This window comes from Pseudophryne corroboree, chromosome 2, assembly GCF_028390025.1.
Source record: "Pseudophryne corroboree isolate aPseCor3 chromosome 2, aPseCor3.hap2, whole genome shotgun sequence".
In the NCBI taxonomy this organism is placed as follows: Eukaryota; Metazoa; Chordata; class Amphibia; order Anura; family Myobatrachidae; genus Pseudophryne; species Pseudophryne corroboree.
Window position 1 is genome coordinate 1006104336 of NC_086445.1, and position 21636 is coordinate 1006125971.

General features: G+C 43.9%; 1 protein-coding gene and 1 pseudogene across 1 annotated transcript in view; one reads left to right on the forward strand and one right to left on the reverse strand.

Moving 5' to 3' along the window:
• Nucleotides 1–21636, reverse strand: part of ERG (ETS transcription factor ERG) — a 388215-nt gene that overhangs the window by 196893 nt on the left and 169686 nt on the right. The gene's annotated exons all lie outside the window — the stretch shown is intronic.
• LOC135052542 (5S ribosomal RNA) lies at nucleotides 6234–6352 on the forward strand (annotated as a pseudogene).

Consider the following 21636-nt stretch of genomic DNA (forward strand, 5'->3'; position numbering starts at 1 on the left):
GTGTGTTCTGCAGTTCAACGTGTGCACGGGATCCAAGAACACTAGAGGGCGCTGCTGCTTTTGTAATGACATTGGCAGCATGTCCTGCCTTGTGCTCTGAGACAAAAGTCTGGATACATAAAATATATATATTTTGTTATTTTTAAAGTCTCCAGCTAAGTGGCAGAGAGTTCTGTTACACTATCAGGAACTTTCCATTTTTCTCTGATCTATTATATTTGTAATGCCAGACAGCAATTAACAGCAGCTTTCTTTAATCCAAGGTCTAACGAGACGCAGGACTGGAGAACCTGTGACCCAGCAGATGCCCCTAACAATTGTCTTATCAAAGATTTCTCTCCCATATTGAGCAAAGCAGCTCTTCATTTTCATCACTTCTAGCAGAGGATGGAAAATCTGCTGGTGTTTTCTGCATTAAGACGCCTTCTGCTAGTGCGTTCTTGGGATGATCACATCTGTATAGCATCACCCCTTCGCTGGCTTCCAAACGTTCATTCTAGATGTGTGGTTCCAATCTGTATCCTCAGTGAACTCCAGATTAACATTCGGGGATAGCCCACCAGCTAGGTCAATCAAATCCTGCGTCCCCTTGCGCCTACTAATTAACCGCGTTACTCAAATTTTTTCTTGCCCGCAAAAATATTTTAGGACTAGTTTCTTGGTAAAAATGACAGCTGCTGACGTCAACGCATCTCACGGCAAAGCGATGTGAAGTCGTCACTTAGTGCAGGAATATTGGCTTATCACCGTAGAAGTGAAAACCCTTCTTTGGCTGCCGTGTTCTCATGTCATCTGCTTTTGATCTGTTGTTTAGGCAAAAGTATTAACTCAGCTCGCTTTAAGGTGTGATGTCCTGGAGGCCTGTTTCCAAATGTCATACAGGAATTCCGCAGGATGGAGACCTTTATCTGTTGTCATGGTTACATGGGACACTTTTCTGTGTTTCTGTTTTACACCGGGCAGAGTGTGTCTGGCATTGTGATTCTCCAATGTTGTTTCCCATCAGCCATTGATGTTAAAGCGATTTATTTGTTACTAATCATCGATGGTTATCGATGTTACCCTGTTCTAAAGAGTTTCTCTGTGTGGCCAGACTGACCCATCAGCACTTTTGGTATTTGCCAGATTTGCCGTCAGCTTTGAGCTTCTACGTGCAAAAACCCGGTGTGTGCGTCACTAGTGCTGGGTGCAGTCTGCGTAGCCATAGACCAACCCCTAGTCCTGATGTTCCTCGTTTTTGAGTATAGGCCGCGAATGTGTATGAAATTACGAGTCTGCAATGGCTCCAGTTGGCGTCTCTTTTCATTATTGGGCAGCAGCAGCACTCAGGGATGGACTGGCCCACAGGGGTACCAGGGAAACCACCGGTAGGCCCCACTGCCTGAGTGCCCACTCCTTCCTCTAGGGATCAGGTTCCAGACTTTGCACTTGTATTATACATGGTAGATATGTTGCATTACACTGCACAAAACTATTGTGTATTTCAAGCCTCTGTGGAGGCTGGCCACATCCCCTTTGTAGGCTGGCCACACCCCTAAGTATGGGCCCCTATAACTGCATTCTCCCGGTGGGCCCTTCATGCCACAGTCCGACACTGGCAGCACTTGCTAATGTCAGCAGCTCCGTAGCCTAGAGAATCGCAATTGCAATTATGTACAAACATGAAATAGACCAATCAGCTCCTAGCTGCCATGTTACAGGCTGTGTTTGAAAAATGACAGGAGCTGATTGGTTGGTACCTTATCTCCATCCACTTTATCTCTCTCCAAGGTTTAGTACATAGACCCCGAAGTCTCTAAACCTGGTCAAAGATTTACTTTGTTGAAACTTTCTGTTTACTTCACACTCAAAGCAAGATTTCTTGTCTCGTCATTGTAAGGTCAAGCAAAATGTCCTAATTATTTGGGTGTGTTATGCGTGTCCAGTCAGCATACCGATGGCAGTATCCCGGTAGCGTAATGACAGCAGGGGGAGGGGCGAGTGCAACAAGCCCCTTGTAGGCTCACTGTGCTATCCTTGATGCTGGCTCGGTGGCGACCGGGTTCTATTCCCTCTCTATGGGAATAGTCCCTGTTGATCGGCATGCTGACCGTTGGGATTATGAGGGGGCGGGATGTAGGGGGGGTATTGTGACTGGCGGTCTCCTTTCTGCTGGTCACATGACTACATCCCAATTATTTACCTTATACAGTCTCTAAGGAAATTACTGGAACACGCAACTTCTACAACTCATATTTATTTTAAAAGTTCACAGCAGAAAAAGAAATCATTTCAATGTGACCATTTTCATCAATACTTCTCCCAAGTCCAAAACCAATACGGCAAGCAGTCCCATAACAGCAGTGCAGGCCCCCCTTCTCACCCCAATTCTCCCGACGCCGAATTCCCCTGAGTGCATTACCGTCACCCTCATAAATAAGCACCCAGCCCAGATGGCGGGTGGGCAGTGTCACCATCAGAGCACACCTAAGTTCCAGGAGAGTTCTGAGATTGCTCCATGCGGAACTACAGCTGCCCGGCACTCCATACAGCACTGTGGGAGACTTTATTGCATCTTTCCCACAGTGCAGGATGCAGGATTATGGAGGAGATGAGGCAGTGGCTGTGGGTGATCGGGGAGGATTCCAGCCCCAGGGCATCCACACCGGTCACACCGCCCTCCTTACGGCCCTGACAGTATGTGCTGAAAAACAAAACATTCAGCATAAGTATAAGTCCCGACCGAGCATGTAACACAGCACTTATTATACAAAGTATATATAGGGGATACTAGACACCAATGGGGGCGCAATTATCAGTCACTTAAGGAATATTAGTAAATGACAATTATTAAAACAAAAAGTTTTATCCATTAGCACACAGATAAAAAAATCTTTTATACTTAAAAAGGTGAATTTTTATTGTAAATACCAAACAATAATGTTCATATAACATCTCAGAATTGAGTGAAATTCCTCTGGTAGATAATGCCGACTCCATGGGACCTGTTAGCAAAAGTATTCCCTGAGAATAGCTGAAAGTCAGTGACTTGAAGGCCAGCAATTGTGTCTCATCAGATTTAATCTCCTCTTTTCTATGTGAAGCTCTTATGCTGGTCTGGGTAAATACTGTATATCCAGTGCAGGTGTGTGCTCATCATATTGGCTGAACCAGGCTGTAGGATTATCTTGCGCAGGTAGTAGGTGGGAAGGAGGGAGGGCAGTCCGACTTCCAATGTATAGGTGCTGCGCTATGCTCAACCCTGCCAGTCCCTGGTAGATGCAGTGTGCACAGGGAGATGCGGGGTGCAGAGGGAGAGCACTACCTGTAGGTGTCACTTGGGATACCACTATGCTCAACCTCACTGATCCTACTAGTCTAGTCGTAGCAGGCAGCATATGGGGAGGATCCAGTCATTCCTTACCGCTAACTGCTTATTATACGCACGCATGCTTTATGTCACATGATCGGCCAAGTTCTCAGAACCCATTGTCAGAACTGCTCTGCCGGGTCCAGGAAGTCTGTGTCCCGTTTTCTAGAGCGGCCCCCATTGCAGTCCCCGCTCCGACCTCCAAATGCCAAAGCATGTCAACCATTCTGCTGCTATGGGGGGACTGCGAACGATCACGCAGCACGCATACTGGGCATGCGGAGAGCACAATAATCAGAGATGTACGTAAGCCACCTGGTTTAGTTACATCTCTGCATCAGACCCAATATTTGGTTCCCATTGTAGACAGAATGCAGCGAGTGCGTTTGCGGTTATTTCTGGAAAATGTGGCTGCAATTGTTCAGATGTATAAAGTTTGTTAAAGAATGATTGCAAAATGTATTTTTCATCCCCAGTTGTGTATTCAATGCTGTAAACAGGCTCGGACTGGCCCACAGGGGTATAGGGTAAACCACCGGTAGGCCCCACTGCCTGGGGGCCCCTCCTCCTCTAGGGATCAGGTTCTAGACTGTGCACTTGAATGATATATTATACATATGTTTCCTTATACTGCACAGGATTATGATGTATTCTCTACAGTACATTGCTGTCATTAATCTGGCACATTATCATGCATGCACTAGCATTAATTACTATATAAATTATCAAGGAGTCCAGACCAGGTACTCTATAATGGTTAGCCAAACCTCTGTGGTGGCTGGCCACACCCCCTTTGGAGGCGGCCTCACCTCTTATCATGGGCCCCTACCACTGAATACGCCCGGTGGGCCCTTCATGCTCCAGTCCGACACTGGCTGTAAAGAGTCCCGCAGCTGCGTCCCTGCAGTTTGGGCACAATTCACTTGGAAAATGGCCGCCTTGGCCATTTCTAAGTGAGTTGTGCATGCGCACTGGGGATGTCCCAGGGAACAAGGTGCGAGCGCCATGTTCCCGGAGACCTGCCCATGCACAGTAGACACTGGCTTTATGCCAGAGTCTCCAAAATGCCGAAAAGGAGGGGGCCCGCAACATCGGCTGCACGCGGGTCCCCTCCTCTCTTGAAACGCCCCTGTGCCACCCCGATGCTTATTTCAGTGTCCTGTCCCCATAGGCAGAAATATTTATATATCATGTTGTACTTGTCCTACATTGTCTTGTACTATAAGTCGCTGTACTTGTTATGTTCATTTGTTTATGTACTTTGCTAGGTGCTGCAGAACCCTTGTGACGCCATATAAATAAAGGATGATGATAATAATAATAATAATAATAATAATAATAATAAACTAGATAAATATATCCAATTTATGTTTATTAGACCCAGGAAGTGAGCAAGCCCTACGGGGCGAAACGCGTTTTCCAATCCAGTCACAGCGGGTCTATCGGTTCCAGCCGCAGCAAATGAAATTGCACTTCATTCTTGAGTATACTCAGGTTAGGTACATCTATTTTCCGGTTATAGCGGATCCGCCGGTTCCAGCCGCAGCACATGAAATTGTATCCCTATTTCCGGATGGATTTAGGATATGTGCATTAATATCAGTGATTTACTCTTAATCAGTGTTACTGTTTCTGGCCATAGCGGGTCCGTCGTTTCTAGCCGCAGCACATGAAATTGTATATTTGAACGTAGGTACACTCAGACTTTGTATATGGGCCCTCATTCCGAGTTGTTCGCTCGGTAAAAATCTTCGCATCGCAGCGATTTTCCGCTTAATGCGCATGCGCAATGTCCGCACTGCGACTGCGCCAAGTAAATTTGCTATGTAGTTAGGATTTTTACTCACGGCTTTTTCATCGTTCTGGCGATCGTAATGTGATTGACAGGAAATGGGTGTTACTGGGCGGAAACAGGCCGTTTTATGGGCGTGTGGGAAAAAACGCTACCGTTTCCGGAAAAAACGCAGGAGTGGCCGGAGAAACGGGGGAGTGTCTGGGCGAACGCTGGGTGTGTTTGTGACGTCAAACCAGGAACGACAAGCACTGAACTGATCGCAGATGCCGAGTAAGTCTGAAGCTACTCAGAAACTGCTACGAGGTGTGTAATCGCAATATTGCGAATACATCGTTCGCAATTTTAAGATGCTAAGATTCACTCCCAGTAGGCGGCGGCTTAGCATGAGCAAATCTGCTAAAATTCACTTGCGAGCGAACAACTCGGAATGAGGGCCATGGTTTGCACTTGTATCAATACTTAGAGATTTACTCTGTACTCAGTGGTATTGCTGCCTTGGGCTTAGCTGGTCCACCCTTTCCAGCTGCAGCTTTTGATAGTGCACCCTCATTATTGGATATATTTAGGCCATAATGTTAGTGTTTGACGACTGATATGAAATAACTTATTTTCTTGTCCTTTGACAAGTGTGTTTAATTCTACGGAGCCCTGATAGGCCCAATCATAGCTAACATCTAATGTGTGTCCTTTCGGTTGTTCAGTCATCTATACGGCCATTGTAGTAACATTGGCCTTTCTCCTATGTATACAGGCATTCTGTACAGCTGATGAGAATTTCGTACTTATCTTTATGTCACGGATGTGCATAACCACAGACCTCTTGTATACTTCATTAGTAACTCCTTCAGCCTAAATATAGTTATTTTTTAGGATTATTTCACTATATGTCACAAGCAAATTTGTGAGGTCTCTATTTTCATTACTTTCATTTCCGTGGACTCTCATCTATGATCCAGGGGCACAATACCACAGATGTGGGATTTGATGCATCCTGCCTAACATGGAAAGCAGATCCACACCTTTATTCTTGTGATCTAACTGTCTCACTCTCCCATTTAGGTGCACTCTCATTGGAGTCTGACCCACCTACTCTACTATCAAACCACACTGCTAATGCCCGATCTCGTCCGATCTTGGAAGCGAAACTGTGTTGGGCAGGGTCAGTACTTGAGGAGGAGACTCACAGGGAATACCCAGTGTTGTAGAGTATCAATCATTTTATATGATGTGCGGTATGTGACATTAACAGCAGTATCACCAATTGTCTCTAATTTTTCAAATAACTTTTTTTGTTCCTGCACATTGGTGGTCATTCCGAGTTGTTCGCTCGTTGCCGATTTTCGCTATATTGCGATTAGTCGCTTACTGCGCATGCGCAAGGTTCGCAGAGCGCATGCGGTTAGTTATTTTACACAAAAGTTAGGTATTTTACTCACGGCATAACGAGGATTTTTCATCGTTCTGGTGATCGGAGTGTGATTGACAGGAAGTGGGTGTTTCTGGGCGGAAACTGGCCGTTTTCTGGGCGTGTGTGAAAAAACGCTGGCATTTCTGGGAAAAACGCGGGAGTGTCTGAAGAAACGGGGCAGTGTCTGGGCGAACGCTGGGTGTGTTTGTGACGTCAAACTAGGAACGAAAATGACTGAACTGATCGCAATGGCTGAGTAAGTCTGGAGCTACTCAGAAACTGCTAAGAAATTTCTATTCGCAATTCTGCAAATCTTTCGTTCGCAATTCTGCTAAGCTAAGATTCACTCCCAGAGGGCAGCGGCTTAGCGTGTGCACTGCTGCTAAAAGCAGCAAGCGAGCGAACAACTCGGAATGAGGGCCATAGTCCATTCTGAAGGACCAACATTAGCCCTCCACGTACATACACAGATACAGATCTTTATAAAAAATATTTGTGCAGTTTCCTGACAAGCGGTATGAACTCTGTACTGTCTTGTCAAATATTTTGACCCTGACTACACAGACCTAATATTCAATTGACCACACTGTGGTTTCATTAATACAGATTGTCTGTACAGGTCGGGTTGAAATGGGTGTAAGACTTTGAAGTGTCTACATCCTTTCTTATCTCATTCCCTGAGGCAGGACCAGAACATTTTATATATTTTTCTAAATCCAATCCAATGTGCACGGAACCTATTTTGGATCATACTTTCTGTAATGGGCAATTACACTGATTTTAAGAAATATCCTAATAAAGTTATGTTTTATCAGCATTACTTATGATTAATTTGATAATCACTGGAAGTTATTTCGATTAATAAAAAATAAGAGTGCGCCCACACAGGAGCCTTCTTTCTTCTCCCCTCTCTGACTTATGTTTATTAGTAACATTTGTTTTCAATATTCCTTTTTTGTCTATCGTACCACATAAGGGGTGAATAAATACAAATATGGATGGTATTCAGGTTGCCGGCGGCCGGGCTCCCGGCAACCACCATACCGACGCCAGAATCCCGACCGGCGGCATACTGACATCTATTCTCCCTCTTGGGGGTCCACGACCCCCCTGGAGGGAGAATAGATAGTGTGGCACGCGTAGCGTACCATCGTGCCCGCAAGGGGCTCATTTGCGCTCGCCCAGCTGTCGGTATGCCGGCGGTCGGGATTTCCGACGCCGGTATGCTGGTCACCGGGACCCGACTGCCGGCAAACCATACCACACCCTACAAATATTACTGGCATTACACTTTGCCTAGTTTATATGATGGTGCTAGTACAGTAAGTTTGCTTACTATTTAGTACAGTTCTGTTGTTTGCCTTCTCTTACCTATAATCAGTTTCTTTCCTCCAAAACTTTTCTTGTCAATCTAATTTAGGTATGATAAATATTTCACAATATAACATTTTAAAGACATGGCCTTATGGCAGAGGATATGTTATTTAGGGTGGTGCATAACATCAATAGGGCTGGTCAAGTCATGCAAAAAGGCAGCAGGCAAGTTTCCACCTAGATTTTGGATAATGGGGGTAATTCCGAGTTGATCGCTAGCTGCCGTTGTTCGCTGCGTAGCGATCAGTGAAAAAACTGGCCTGTCTGTGCATGCGTATGCACCGCAATGCGCACACGCGTCGTACGGGTATGACGTCCTTTGTGGTTTTGCACTGGTTCTAGCAACGATTCCAATCGCACAGCCGAATGCAAGGAGAGTGACAGGAAGTGGGAGTTTCTGGGTGTCAACTGACCGTTTTCTGGGAGTGTTTGGAAAAAAGCAGGCGTGGCCGGGCGTTTGCTGGGCGGGTATTTGACGTCATTACCGTGTCACACGTCGCAGCAATCATCGCACAGGATAAGTAACTACAGGGCTGGTCTTGCTTTGCACAAAATGTGTTTGCAGGCGCTCTGCTGCACAGGCGTTCACACTCCTGCAAAGCGAAAATACACTCCCCCGTGGGCGGCGACTATGCGTTTGCACGGCTGCTAAAAACTGCTAGCGAGAGATCAACTCGGAATGACCCCCCACGTGCACTGCAGGGGGGGCAGATATAACATGTGCAGAGAGAGTTAGATTTGGGTGGGGTGTGTTCAAACTGAAACCTAAATTACAGTGTAAAAATAAAGCAGCCAGTATTTACCCTGCACAGAAACAATATAACCCACCCAAATCTAACTCTCTCTGCAAATGTTATATCTGACCCCCCCCCCCCCCCCCTTGTAGTGCAGCATGTTTTTGCCCAACTGCTAACAAATTTGCTGCTGCAATCAACTCAGAATTACCCCCAATATACTGTAAGCCTATTTCCAGCACATACCTCCCCCCTGTGTAAATATCACTGTGACAGAACTGTAAAAAGTTTATTTTGTTTCTCTTTTAATGACCGTTTTTCACAAACAAGTTGACGGAACTGAATTAAATTAGTGAGAGACTTTGGAATACTGGAGAATTTGACCTTTTGGAATCTCTAGCTGCCGCATACATGAAACACTTGTCGCACTTGAAATATGTGTTACACAGTAATACAGAACAAACAGATCAATCAACATACAGTGCAGAAACATAGAGTCAGAGCTACATTAACAGCAGATGTTTAACAAGTGTTACTTTGTCCTTGTATTCCGTCTGATCACCTATATATACAATAATGCTATAAATGCTCATTCCCAACAAAAGTACTGCTTAAACAAAGTAATAATCATGGCAACGCCTAGCTGTAAGCTCAGAGTCAGGGACCCTTCTGATCATGTGTGACCTGGCATTGTTCCAGTTAAATAGATGACTTTGACTCCTATGTACTAAGACTTGGAAAGAGATAAAGTGGACGGAGAGAAAGTATCAGCCAATCAGCTCCTGTCATTGGCTGGTACTTTATCTCCATCCACTTTATCTCCAAAGCTTAGTACATAGACCCCTATATCTCCAACACTTGACTAGGGACTCCCCAAAAATGAATATGATAGATGTATGATATAACCAACAAAAAAATGCAAACCCTATATAATTGAGGTCTCTAATTTCAGGATAATTCTAATAATAATGTCTATTACTTATTTTCATGAGATATGAAATAATAGAGAAATCACCTAATAGTAAAATAATAATGTAGAATATAGGCCCTCATTCCGAGTTGTTCGCTCGCTAGCTGCTTTTAGCAGCATTGCACACGCTAGGCCGCCACCCTCTGGGAGTGTATCTTAGCTTAGCAGAATAGCGAACGAAAGATTAGCAGAATTGCTACTAAACATTTTCAAGCAGTTTCTGAGTAGCTCCAGACCTACTCCTAGATTGCGATCAGCTCAGTCCGTTTAATTCCTGGTTTGACGTCACAAACACGCCCTGCGTTCGGTCAGCCTCTCCCCCGTTTCTCCAGACACTGCTGCGCTGTTAGTTTTATACTGCTGCGTTTTTGCCTGACACGCCTGCGTTTTTTAGCACACTCCCGGAAATGCTCAGTTACCACCCAGAAACACCCACTTCCTGTCAGTCACTCACCGATCAGCAGAGCGACTGAAAAGCGTCGCTCGTACCTGTGTAAAATTGCATAGTTATGTGTGAAAATACTTACGCATGCGCAGAATCGGCTATTTTTAGCCTGATCGCTATTCTGCTAAAAACGGCAGCGAGCGAACAACTCGGAATGACCACCATAGTGTCACTTTATACAGTAACTGTTGTGTTTAATCCTTTACTTCTAGTATAAAGTTATAATGCAAACAGGTTACAACAGGTGTTCATTTCTTCATTTTTATTAATATGAATAATATTTGCAAATAAATAACAGTCTACTGTAGTATAATGTATAACAACGAATATAAGAGTAAAAACATTTCTGGACCAATATCATCTGTAGAAACACTGAATCAACAACTTAACCACTTGCCCGGTGTGGCTGCATCTTTTGTGACCATACCAGACTGTGCGTCATCTGACCTGGTCACGATCATTCAGAAATGCAGAGTGGGCGGCTGCCGGAAGATAGTCTTCCTACAGCCGCTGTGATCAGGTCAGAACTGCGCATGCGTATGCACCGCAATGCGCAGGCGCGTCGCACCTGTACAAAGCGGATCTTCGCTCAGCGATGGGTTTGTGCAAAGAATCCATTCGCACGCCTGTTGGCAAGGAGATCGACAGGAAGAAGGCATTTGTGGGTGGCAACTGACCGTTTTCTGGGAGTGTCTGGAAAAACGCAGACATTCCCAAGAGTTTGCAGGGCGGGTGTCTGACGTCTATTCCAGGCTCGGACAGGCTGAAGTGATCGCAGCAGCTGAGTAAGTCCTGGGCTTACAGCTCGGCTGCACATGCAATCGCACACTTGCACAGCTAAAATACACTCCCCGGTGGGCGGCGACTATGCGAACGCTGGACTGCAAAAAAAACCTAGCGAGCGATCAGGTCTGAATTAGGCCCCTAGTCGCTAAGAACCCCATCCTATCACCTGTCACATAGTCATAGTTTTTACTATTCATTCAAGTTTCCGTTAGAGGTTTTGTGCTCGGAAATATTGCAACAGTTCGCAAATGTTTTCCCAGTGAAAACCAAGAAACATTCAGGAGAAGGAATAGTTACATAATACATTTTACTGGATGTCCCCCAAAAAATGCGCGGTGGAGATTAAGGCTGCGCTTATAATCTGATGAGAATCTTCTGAAACATAGAAAAGGTTTTGAAGCGGCTTGCCAGGAGAACAGTATGCCTCAGAGCTATAGTATCAGGACAAAAAAAAAAAACATTCAATTTAAATTAATATACTTGGCCAGACAGCTATATTAAAATTCTTTATTCTTTCTCCTCCCGTGATGGCAGCTTGTGGTATGACAGCGAGTCCTCTGCAAAAGTCTACAGTTATTGCCTTCATGTTGCCTTGGGGTGAGACCATATGTTTTAGATTTTGGCTAGTATGCCTTTATGCCATCTACTTCATGCCGCACAGGTAACAACCGGGATTTCACATGTATGGTCAGAGAGCGGGCTTAACCCCTTCCGTGCTTGAGAAGGGGTATTGTCATCGCTTATGTGGTAAAGGGAATGACTTGGTTTTCAATCACAACTAATCTCTTAGATAATAGATATAAGGTTTTATACCAGAAATAAACCCAATCAATTTAATGTTTGACCCATGGCAGATACTGTACGTCTTTTTACAGTCATTTTATAGCTATTTGATTGCTTCCAGTGTGTTTAAATGAGGAAAACAGACAGAATGGAATGACATTTTAAGTAAATCAAACAAAAATGTTTAATGTGTATTCAATTAGCCGCATGGTTTACCCTGAGGCTAATTGCCGTCAAAAATCCCTGCGGCGCAGGGAAATGTTATTCAATTAAATAGCCTTTTTCTCGCCCCTAAAAATCAGGATTCAGGCATGGAAACCCACTAATTCTACGTAAACTGTGGAATCAATGTTTTTTTTCCCTTGTGCGAACCCAGTTTTACCATTTTTACGTGTACTTAGCCTCGCAGCTCAATCGGTCCAATTTAAGGGATTCCAGCGCCGGGCAATCCAGCGGCAATTACATAAGAGTGTTTGTTGGTAGTTTGCAAAGTGCAGATTTTGTCAGCTGTTTTCACCTCTAAACCACTGGATTTACTGTTGATTCTCAAACTGCCGGCGGTGTGTTGCAGCTGACAATGGCAAAACTGCTGGTGGTTTCGACGCCACAAATTTATAACTGAAATTGTAAAAATAATTTAGCACTTACTCTTTCATATCACTATAATTAGTGCCCACATCATGAAATAATGAGTGTTCCCATAACTTATTTATGACATAATACTGATCCCATAATATAATGTCAATATAATATTGTCCTCTAATATTTCCTAATATATTAATAAAACAATTTTGTCCCCATTAAGATAAATCCAAATTGTTTTGTCCCTTATTCGTTGTTAATTTTTTTGAGTTTTCTCAGTTAATTGGCTTCTGTTCCTGTGTGGTAAGTAAGATAGAGTGTGAGCTCCAATGAGACAGATATCCATGTGAATGATTAAATATTCTTTGTGAAGAGCCGCATAATATGAAGGTGCGATATATATAACTGTAAATGAATAGCAATGTGAGATCGGTTCAGGCACCTAGAGGAAAAATGTCCGTAGTGAACAATGACTGGCGGGATGGGTAAATAATTATAAATCGACTACATTGAATAAAATGATTTAGAGCCAGGCCTGCCATCAAGGGGGAGGGGGGGGCAGTGGGGACTCCAGACCCGGGCCCTGACTGTGATGAGGCCCGGGTGGCAGCAGTGAGGATTGATGGAGGCCAGGCCAGCTGCCTGCGCCTTAGCAGGACAGGCAGCCACCGAGGGACAGCTCCTGACTAGCTACCGGTCCGTGAGCTCTGATAGGCTCACAGCCGGTTCTATACTAAGAGCTGGCTCTGTCCCTCCATGCCCCGGCTCTGTCCCTCCATGGCTGCCTGCCCTGCCGGTGTGCAGGCAGCTGGCCTGGCCCCCATCAATCCTCACTTCTGTCACCCGGGCCCCCTCAAATTGGTAAGCACTGGTGGATCCAGGGGGGAGCTATGGGGCAATGTGTGCGGTGAGGGGCCTCAGACAAATTTATCAGCCTGGGGCCCCATCATTTCTGATGGATGCCCTGCTTGGAGCTATGAGATGATGGAGGAACTAGGACTATTTAATGCATGAAAGTGCTGGAGACCAAAGGAAGGAATACACTCACAATGAAATATTGATTACTGATAGATAATGAGATGATTACAAGACGAAACTGAAATACGAATGCATTGGATAGAGAAAGGTTCCAAAACAATTGTGATTCACTAACATCTGATCAAAGGTCATGTTTTTCTGCCGCAGGTTTGAAGAATTTGGAATTATCCAGCATTGACATAACAATTGCCAATACTTACATGTGCAGGTCTTCAAGTGGAACAAGTATTTGTGGCAACGGACATAACAAAGAAATACTTGTGTTCCATATGGCAGGATTTTATTAAACACAATTGTAACCAAAATAATTAACTTTTGCTGCTTCCATCTGTACAGTGTCTGAAATGTTCTTCATATAATGTCCTGGCACCTGTGCGGTGAGTAAACTTCAGGACCTCTGTGAGAGCAGAAAGCATGTAGATGGTTAGAGGTGGACAGGCGTCTCACATATAACAACTTCAGTGATGAACACTTCACTGGTGAGATGGTGAAAGAAGCATTTTAGTTCCAGCCAAATAAGTCACACTTCTGGCCGGGTATTAATTTTCCTGCACCCGATGAGCCAAAACCAGCACTGAGAGCATGACTTCTGAAAACGGTCAATAAAAGCCTTGTTGTTTAATTAATCCTGACACATTTTTTTTTTTCACCGAGCAATGAAAAAGTGGAGCCAAATCATGGCCTTTGATTCTAATATTAGCTCAGACTTCGTAATGTAAGCAGGGGGACATAGAAACTTTCCAATTGCTAGTGGGTGTATTACATGACTAAGAAGGCTGTAGGTGACAACGATGACTGGGGCTAGACCAAGTATTAGACAGAAAAACATTTGCAAGTACTATAGGTTGGGATGCAGGCCCAGGACTAGAGTTCTATCCCCCTGTAACCTTCTTTTCCCTTTCCTTCGGGTTTTCTCCATAGCATGGAATGGCTGAGGCATCGACTTTAAGGCTTAGCGGATTCTGCACTGGACTGATTTGTAGAGGTCATAGCTTTATGTAAGTGCGGAGAGACGGCTGAATACAGCAGATGGTCAACCTACCAGAGGAGGGGGGCTGAATTCTGGGGAAGGAGGGGTTGAAGTAAAATTCACATTTAAAGTGGAAAACCTTTAACAATCAGTGACGTTATGATCTGACTATTATAGAAATGTACTGGGGGTCTTCATCTTGTAAGGTGAAACCATCAGTTAAAAGTTGATTTTGGTCGATGTTTGGTCGATTTTTGATCAATTTTGTGTTTAAGGTCTAAATCACACATTTACTAACATTTCTGTTAAAAAATGTGGAATTTAGACCCTGAAATACAAAAACTACCGAACATTGACCAAAAATCGACCAAACATATCGACCCAGATCGATTTTTAGTAAATATACCCCTAAATCCCACATTTACTAGCAGATGGTTTTTGACATATTTTTTTTAAAAGGATGTCAAGAATCATCTGTTAGTAAATGTGTGATTTAGACCCTGAAACACAAAATCGATCAAAAACAAAAAACGACCAAAAATCGTTTAACATCGACCCAAATCGACTTTTAGTAAGGAGTCTTAAGAATTTTCGTGATATGAATAAAATCTAAAACAGGCTTCTTTTTTAAAGACTGAGTTCAAGATTCTTCCCGTGCAGCACCCCTTCAGTGGAACGCGCTCCCCCGCTCCATTAGACTCTCCCGGACCTTGCAAAGCTTCAAACGGGCACTGAAAACCCACCTATTCATCAAAGCGTACCCTTCCGATGCATAACCTAGTCCTGAGGCTGCTCCTCCATCCCCTTGCCTCATGCCTTGACCATCTCTGCTTTGCTTACACCCTGCCATCAGGCTACCTCCCGCTTGCTTGCACCTCATGTCATCTGTCTGTCGGCTCTTCCCACTAGCTCACTCCTACTCAGCGACCATCTCTACCCGCATATTCTCCTGCTGGTAAAGGCTCATCTCTATCTATGGCCACCAGTACGCTGAGTAGTCCCTCGCTACTTACATCTTAGCTGTATTGTGTATTGAGAATTGTGGTGCTCTTTGTTACCTGTACTCAATTTATTTATTTTTTACTGTAATGTTAAGTTCTGTCTCCCTGTACTGTTCTATTGCATGCCCTTTGTACGGCGCTGCAAAACACTTGTGGCGCCTTATAAATAAAATGTAATAATAATAATAATAATAATAATAATAAAGTACTGAGATGATTGTTGTGGGATGTGGTCTCGCAATGATCCCTCTCCTGTTAAATGTTGCGGTGTGTACCTGTAAGCTACGAAGGCTAAAGCGTTAGTAATGGATACCTTTGTAAATTCTGCAATAAATCAGCTGTTTTGTGGTTGAAATGGGGGATCAAAGCAGATATCTCCGATATCTACTGCAGTCCCCCATAGATAAATACTTCCCCTCCCTAGAAAAAAAAAAACACCAAAGAGTTTTTTGCGGGACCCTAACTTAGTCCTCGGGAATAACTTCATTTTCTTCAACAAATCATGCTAGAGGATACTTTTTTTCTTGATCTCACAAAGTTGAGATGTTATACACTTGTTAGAAATGTACATCAAGGTAATCAAAGACTTAATTGATAATCCCAACTAGTACTAGACCTAAGCAAGTGATTATATTACCTCATTTTACACTTGTCCAGAAGCAAGCTGTTGCACAACAGTAATCCGTATTAGTAGTATTCCTATAGTGTAGCTTTAGATCCCTCCAGTTCACAAAGATTCTCGTCAGAGCTGGAACACTGCCTAGTTGTGCGTGCTTATCACATAATTATAGAAAGCCCTTATAATAATAGACAGACATGAGGAATTGCCTTTTAGCCAAAGCCAAAAAAAATTCACAATCCGTATTTGCGAGATAACTTTTGCAGCATTGAAAGAGAAACGGTCTGGTTAAAATTGATTAAATAATAAATATGGGGCCAATTACCAGCGCTATTTGATAATGTGGACAGAATGTAAAGGCCGCTCTTTGAATTACTTCACACACATATTTGCTTTAAGATGTGTGCTCGGGCGCAGAACTGGATTAAGTAATTTATAAAGTGTGACAATAACTAATGTATTTATAAATTTAGATTTTTGGACATTACCGATAAAAAAGAATATTAGCTGAACAGATGGCGGTTACTTAAATATTATTTTACACAGTTGACAGATGCTCAGGATTGATTTTCAAATGTGACCTGTTACTTCAGTGAGCAAAAGTATTTGCTGTCTCCAATACCCGTCACTTCCATAGAATGTCAGATTTAGCTTGTCACTTCTTTTTGTTTCATGCAAGGGTTATTTTAATGTCACTGTTAATTTCTAATGCTCCAAATTGCTCCACAGCGGGGAAATCAGTAGCATTTGCTCCATGTGTATATCATGTTGTAACAAGTGTGTATACTTATGCCCCAGTGGCAAACGCAGGATTTCCAGAGGGGGGGTTTCCAAATGCAGTCCACAATTTCCCACTCTGCGGAACATTGGAGCAAATGCAGGAGTTTAGGGAGCGGTAGAAGAACCTAATCCCGACCCTGGGCATTAATGTAAACATTGGTCTTTTTATACACTGGATACTGTATAGAATACAGTATTAATATTTAACACTATAGATGGTCTATAGTATAGGCTGTATCAAATATTTAAATAATCTAAATAAGTGGTCAGAAAAAATTTAAACATACCATAATAAATAAATACATATACATAATAGAACCAATACTGCACTTTCTAAGCACACATTCTCCCACCTCATAGTAAGGCATTGGTCTCTTCTTCCTGGTAGCTACTCTCTAGTCCAGTGCACTGACTGAGGACTCAGATCCGCACACACAGAAAGTTGGTAGAAGAAGCTGCTACCACTGGGCATGTGCAGGAGCTCTGCTAGTAATAGTATTATATTTCATTGTTATTGTCATAATTTGCTAAGAGGAGGGGGGTTTCCGGGCAACCGGATCCCCCCCCCCCATGTTTGCCTATGTGCCCCAAACAGAACAGAGATGTAACTTGACAGTGTTAATAGTAAGTGCTGAAGCCGCATTACCCTATTTGTATGCAATACAATAATATAATGTACCATGATATCTATGAATGACAAAGTCACATGTTCAGTATATACTGTAATAAAATAAATGAAATTAAATAAATATATATGTTGTTTAAAAATCCAATGGAAATCTTTCCTACACTAGTGCAAATGGAAATATCAATTAAGTTTAATGAAAAGATGTCCTATGATACAGCCGATAATGACTCAAGTACTTTCAGATGGAAGGGTTAATATACAATCAGCCAATCTGATGCGTATAGATAATAATGCTGATAGTTATCATCATCGTTACGAATCGTTGCACCAGCTCCCCCCACTACAGATATCCCTCTATAAAGGTGCACATGCCAATGTGTCTAATTGTGTCTAAAATATCTGAATACGTACTTACAGTACATCTACGTGGTTTGAGACGAGACACAAAAAAAATAATAATAATTTTTTAGTGGAGAATAAGTGTTTTGCTTAATATACGTCCCTCTAAGTTCTAAACACTGCTACTTTATAACTTCGAGGGATGTATAAGTTATATATAAAACAAAGAATATGCAAGCGCCACAAATGTTAAAAATACACCCAACTAAAAAACACTCCCAAAGATTTTGGGCGTCTGCCGAGCCCTTAGGTATGCAGTAATGGTAAGTTACTGTAATGGTAGTTTATGAGCAATTGGTATAAGGGTTCTGGCGACCAACGGTGTATTAAAATATGTATCCGTCCACGTATATAAAAATATATAACTATTTATTTGGTACAGATAAAATACAATGGAGTAATAGAAAAATATGTATAAATACTGTAAAAAGATTTTTTAAACTCTTAGAAAAGTAGGGAGAGGGGATGGATTGTACTTTAAAACCACATGAACATGGTTCTAAAACCAGAAAAGTTAATAATAATCAAAAATGTTAAAGTATCTAAAATAAATAAAGGAGAGTCTTAACTTGTAGGTAGAGGGTCACAGAGGGAGAGCCCAACGCGTTTCGTCCTATCGACTATACGTCCCTCTAAGTTCTAAACACTGCTACTTTATAACTTCGAGGGATGTATAAGTTAGGCAAATATTGTTTACTGTTGTCAACCTTATTTGTGACTCTTTGAAATATACCGTTAGAAGAAAAAAACAGGAATTTTTGGGCACGACCACCAAATATGGAGGAAAGAACCATCAGAAGCGCAGCCTCGTCAACATCTGTTTGATGTGTCTGGAAACATTTTACAGAGACAGGTTGGAACATAGTACCATCGGTATAGTAACTTGTAAGTGTTTTCTTTAATCTTTACACAATTTGTGACCTTCTAATTAGCTTTGTATAGAAAAATAGTGATTGAAAAAAAAAATACCTGCAACCAATAAAAAATAAAATAAAATAGGAATTATTGACAAAATAGTTTAAAAGGCATTGGGCTGTGAGGTCACCAGGGTCACGGTTAGTTCCGGTCTGAGCGTATGTCAGTCTTATGTGGCTCCACTGCACTCACAGTATCTCAGTGGTGGATAAATGACTTAAATATAGAATTTGGTGGTAGATAAGAAGCACTTGGCCCATCTAGTCTGCCCTAAACACATGCACAGTATATATAGACAATTACACACTAGGGTTATTTTTTTGTCGGGGGCAAATTAACCGAGCAGTATATTTTTGGATTGAGGGAGGAAACTGGAGTACACGGAGGAACCTACACAAGCACAGGGAGAATATACAAACTTCACACAGTTAAGGCCATGGTAGGAATCCATCTCATGACCTCACAGTTAGGGCCATGGTGGGAATCCATCCAATTACCTCACAGTTAGAGAAATGGTGGGAATCTATCCCATGACCTCACAGTTAGGGCCATGGTGGGAATCCATCACATGACCTCATAGTTAGGGCCATGGTGGGAATCCATCACATGTCCTCACAGTTAGGGCCATGGTAGGAATCCATCCCATGACCTCACAGTTAGGGCCATGGTGGGAATCCATCCCATGACCTCACACTTAGGGCCATGGTGGGAATCCATCACATGACCTCACAGTTAGGGCCATGGTGGGAATCCATCACATGTCCTCACAGTTAGGGCCATGGTAGGAATCCATCCCATGACCTCACAGTTAGGGCCATGGTGGGAATCCATCCCATGACCTCACAGTTAGGGCCATGGTGGAAATCCATCCCATGACCTCACAGTTAGGGGAATGGTGGGAATCTATCCCATGACCTCACAGTTAGGGCCATGGTGGGAATCCATCACATGTCCTCACAGTTAGGGCCATGGTGGGAATCCATCACATGTCCTCACAGTTAGGGCCATGGTGGGAATCCATCACATGTCCTCACAGTTAGGGCCATGGTGGGAATCCATCACATGTCCTCACAGTTAGGGCCATGGTGGGAATCCATCACATGTCCTCACAGTTAGGGCCATGGTGGGAATCCATCACATGTCCTCACAGTTAGGGCCATGGTGGGAATCCATCACATGACCTCAGTGCTTGTGAGGCAGTAATGCAAATAGTGGGTGATAGACCTCCTGTTTTTGATATGTTTACATCCACATGGCAAACAATAATAGCAAAATGTGATTATAAAAGGGGTTTATCCCATTCCAAACTACACATTAACTCACCAGTGATTTCATATACTTCAATGCCTATCACAGCTGCTCTTCTTTCCACTACACACATGGCCGAGACTGGGCTTAATGTCTTCATGTCAGTCACGTTGTACAGAGTTTGGATTTATTTGCAGAAGAAGCTGCAGCACTATCCTCATTGAAAGGTGTGTTTTACTTAAAACATAAAGTTCAGTGTTGTGGACTTTAGGGGTTACATACGCAAAATTGACACAAAAGTTGCACTCTAATCTAACTAACTCTCCATTAAAGTGTATTTAACTAAATTCACCCTTTTCATCTCCCCCTGAAGATCAACAATCACATCCAAAAGGTACAAGTTAGATGCACTCTACCAGTGAGTGTATCTAACCAATGCTTAGGGGTTATACACGGTCGAGTCACATTATTATAACCACCTCCTACATTTAACGTCGGCAGCGCCTAGCCCGTGAAGTACGTCACGTGTCGTGCCTTGACATGGTGGGTATATAAGGTGTGTGATAGGCCGTCTGCACACATATCACTCGTTGCTGTCATCGGTAAAAGGGGCGATTTATCGAAGTTGCAAAAAGGGAGGATTATCGGCTTCCGGGCCAAGGGTGGCGGTATTTCTGACACAGCGCAGTGTGTGACCTGTCCGCGTGCTGCTGCGGTGAAGGTGTATCATGACTGGACAGGTGGCACCACTGCCAATAGCCGGCGTGGAAACTGCGGAGCACCACGTGCCATTGATGTGAGAGGTGAACATCGGCTACGAAGGTGCGTGAGGTCCGACCGACACGCTACAGTGGAGCAGCTCACCGTCACAATGAACCTGGGGTCTACCAGACGTGTGTCTAAAATGACAGTTTAGCGAATGTCTAGCTGCTGTCCGTGCTGCACATGGCGTTACTCTGGCCAGTGGCCTCAGAAGGCGGGGGAGGGGGGTGCGGCCCGCACCCCGGTGTCCCCTTCGGAAGGGATGATGCCAAAGTGCCAGCTCTTCTGCAGTGACAGGAGCCGAGTGCTGCACTGAGATAAACTCCTGCAGCACTCGGCTCCTGTCACAGATAAGAGCCGGCACACACACAGTCCAGTCTCCGGGGGCAGCCAGCATTTTCGGGGAAGCTGGACATGCCCCCAGAGCGAAGGAGAAAAGACCTGTGAGGCCACGCCCCTTTTAAATTAGGCCACACTCCCTTTTCAGGCACCGGCGTCACCACACCCGGTGACGCTCTGACTCTGGATATTAGCTGGTGATCATAATAATGTGACCAGGCCGTGTATTTGAAAAAGAAACACTTTGGATCTAATTTGCACATTCATTCCCTAAAATAATTCTTTAATAACGAACAATGGGCCTAATTCAGACCTGATCGTAGCCCTGCAAAATTTCGCAGGGCTACGATCAGGCACACTGACATGCGGGGGGATGCCCAGCACAGGGCTAGTCGGCCCCGCATATCAGGCCCACCACCCCACACCGCAGAAGTGCAAAAGCATCGCACAGCGGCGATGCTTTTGCACTTCAGGAGTAGCTCCCGGCCAGCGCAGCTTTTACGTGCTGGCCCGGGAGCTACTCGTCGCTGCCCGGGTCGCAGCGGCTGCGTGTGACTTCACGCAGCTGCTGCGGACCGCCCCCCCCCCCCGCACAGTCCATCCACACCTGCGTTGGCCGGACCGCTCCCCTCCCGCCCAGCGACCCCCTCTGCCTGTCAATCAGGTAGACGCAATCGCTAGGCAATGACAGCCTTCGGTTGTCAGGCATGC